The sequence below is a fragment of the Solanum dulcamara genome, chromosome 11, assembly GCF_947179165.1.
Source record: "Solanum dulcamara chromosome 11, daSolDulc1.2, whole genome shotgun sequence".
Lineage (NCBI taxonomy): Eukaryota > Viridiplantae > Streptophyta > Magnoliopsida > Solanales > Solanaceae > Solanum > Solanum dulcamara.
Window position 1 is genome coordinate 30,409,092 of NC_077247.1, and position 3,354 is coordinate 30,412,445.

Sequence of the window (3,354 nt, forward strand, 5' to 3'; positions counted from 1 at the left end):
ATCATTTCTGGAGCATACCTGGACAGCTGGATGAACCTTAGGCCATACTCCTTAACCGACATACCTTCCTGCTTCAGATTAACAAATTCCTCCACCTTTGCTTCCCTCAATTCTCAAGGAAAGAAGTGGTCAAGAAAAACTCCCTCGAATTCATCCCATCTAGCAGGTTCAGCATCTTCACCCCTACTCTGCTCCCATTGGTTATACCAAATGTTTGCCACATCTTTGAGTTGATAAGACACCAACTCGACCCCTTCGATTTCTGTAGCGTGCATAGCTTTTAGAATCTTCCACATTTCATCAATGAAATTCTGGGGATCTTCATCAACCTTAGAACCCGTAAATGCCGGTGGGTTCATCCTTAGAAAATCTCTAATTCTAGTGGCAGCAGATGGCTCCTGGAAACTAGAGCTGAGAGTCGGCGAACTCTGATTACCGCTTCGGGCAGCCATTAGTTGCGTGAGCATTGCAATTGCCCCCTGAAATTCAGCCTCTGATGTGGGTACAGGTGGGGTAGATGGCACTTGAGGTGCCTCCGCATATCTCGCGGGTCGGCCTCTAGCCCTTGCTGGGCGTGCCTCTGACTGTGGCATCCCCGCATTATCGATATTCCTCTGGCTAGCGGTACGTTTAGGAGGCATTATCTGTAACGTATAAACGCACGAATTAGAAAGGAAGTTTCATGGAGTTTAACTCCATCACACGAATTCAGAGTATGAAAGAAGTGAAATAATTCCTAATGTCTTATAGCCTCCTGATTATAAGTGTGGTGCACAACACACCCATAAACAAGACTCTACTAGACACGGCTTCATAGACTCCCTAGGACACTTGAACTCTGTGCTCTGATACCATGTTTGTCACGCCCCGGGAGGGTACCCTAGACGTAACCGACACCCGAAGGCCATCTCTGACCTCCGAGCGAACCACTTGGTACAATCACTCATTCATTCAAGCACATTCTATTAGCAGAAAACTCAATTTAAGAAATACTTCTCATATCATAAGGGCCGAAGGCCAAACATTTACAATCAAGATGATAATCAAAATAGGAATCCTCAAGATGACCGCTCGACCTCCTCACATCTCAGTCTATGAAGCCTCTATTCAAGTCTAAAAGGTGCCAATGACAAGCCCATGGCTACCGACAATCTAAATAAAAAAAACAATCAAAAACTGTACAGGAAGGCCCAATATCCTCCGGGAACTAGGAGGACTCACCGACTGGCTGGAAGTGTAAGTGGATCTTCAACGGAGCGCCGGTTGATGATCTCTAGTACCTGTCTCTGCATCATGAAACGATGCAGGCCAAATGGCATCAGTACATGAAATGTACGAGTATGTAAAATGGCCGAATACAACGAACATCAAGGAAGAATAATTCAACCAACTCGGGAGCTCAACTCAAAAGGAATGACAACTCAATCAAATGTCCTAAGTCTAAACAAGAGTATGATTTAGACTGGACCAATCATATATAATTCAACTCAATCTGACTCAGAGTGCTATCAAAACTTATTTGGGAGTTTCTCTTAACCGACAACCAACACTTATGAGCCAGTGAAGGTACAACGAAACGACATCGTTGCCACGCCCGTTCATACTTTGCCAGGGCATGAACGACGAACACTCATGGATCCAATCCAACCAGGTCCTATAATGTCAGGACAAAAGCTCTCGGGGAAGCATCCGACTTTAACGGTTCAATTCCCCCTACGTTTGGCAACACAGGTATTGGGTTCGAGTATAGACTATACTCTTTCCCAATTCGGTGCTCGATACTACTCCCAAGACTCAATGCTCATAAAACTCCATCAAATCAACTCAATCAACTCATATCAACAAGTCTCATTACAACCTTGTCAACTCATCAACTCTATCACAATCAAGTCTCAATCTCAATGCTCAATCTCAATCATACCTTCAAGGAAGTTTTAAATGCACATAAATAACATCATCTAGATATAATCAATCATTACCTCCATCCATTTGAGAAAATCCTTGTGACTCATCACATCCTCAAGACTTCAAATCGACATTTTTATAATAAGCAACATGTTTAAGAAAATAGTATACTTGATCAAGTCTACATAATTAAGAAGACCAATGAAACATATTTAGCAACTCATTTCTTCATCATCTCATATTCACATAAGGGCTCATTTTAGGAACCTCTTAGCTCAACAACATCAATGCATATAGAATCAAATAAATAGGGGATAAAACTCATTAAACTTAGACCATATCAAGAAACTCCATTTTCATGGATATCTAATCCTCAAAACAAGAATAGGGCACATGGGTGGACTTAGCCCATGTTTTGGATAGCCTTACATACCTTAGTGAAGACTTGAAGAAACCTTGATGTTGGGTCTTCAATGGGAGCTTGAGGTCTTGAAGCTCTTTGACTCCTTTTTGGTTGGAGATGGAGAAGAAGAGAAGATAGAAGGGAGAGGAGCTAGGGCTTTTTCTAGAGAGAGAATGGGGCTGAAGAAAAATGGTCCCAAAATATACAAGGTTTGTGTATATATAATTTGGGAAATTTCTCAAATTGCCCTTCCTCCAAATTCTGAAAATTAGGCAAAAATGCTCTTGGCGCGATAGTGGCGCATCGCGCCCTTACAGCGCCAAGGCCAATTACGCATAAAACCTGCACAACTTTTAGTGGCGCGTCGCGCCCTTATAGCGCCAAGCCTATTGCTCCAAATTCTGGGAATTTGGCCTGAAAAACCCTGCACACTTTTAGTGGCGCATCGTGCCAGGGATCAAACTACTGAGGCATGTTCCTGGCGCGATAGTGGTGCGTCGCGCCCTTACGGCGCCAGGGCCATTTCCCTAGCAGTGGTAACCCAGGCCAAAATGAAATCCCTGTCGTGCTAGTTCGTTTTCGGATCATCATATCTTTTAGCCCCGAACTCGAAAATCTACGTTCTTGGTGGCGTTGGAAAGAAGACTCGATGACCTTTAATTTGATAGGTCGTGGCCCACCCTGATTGAAGTCTTTCAAACGATAGGGTCATTGAAAGTCGACCCTTACGTGAACTCATCCTAAACTTAGCCACGACGGATCTTTTGGACTTAGCTCGGTCCTAGGGGTCCTCAATGACCCCACATCACCTCCAACGCTCTTAAACTCCTCAGGGACTCATCTTAACTCAAGCACGTACTTCAAAATAAATACGATGGGCCCCACACGTGTACAAAGAAGGCCCGAACCTTAGGAAAAATTTTGAGGGGTGTTACAGGCTTCAATATATCTCACCCTTAGGAATATTTGTCTTCGAATGGGACTCAACTATCATAAAACGAGTAGGAGAAGAAACACAGCAGACCCATGAGATTTGACATAAAAAC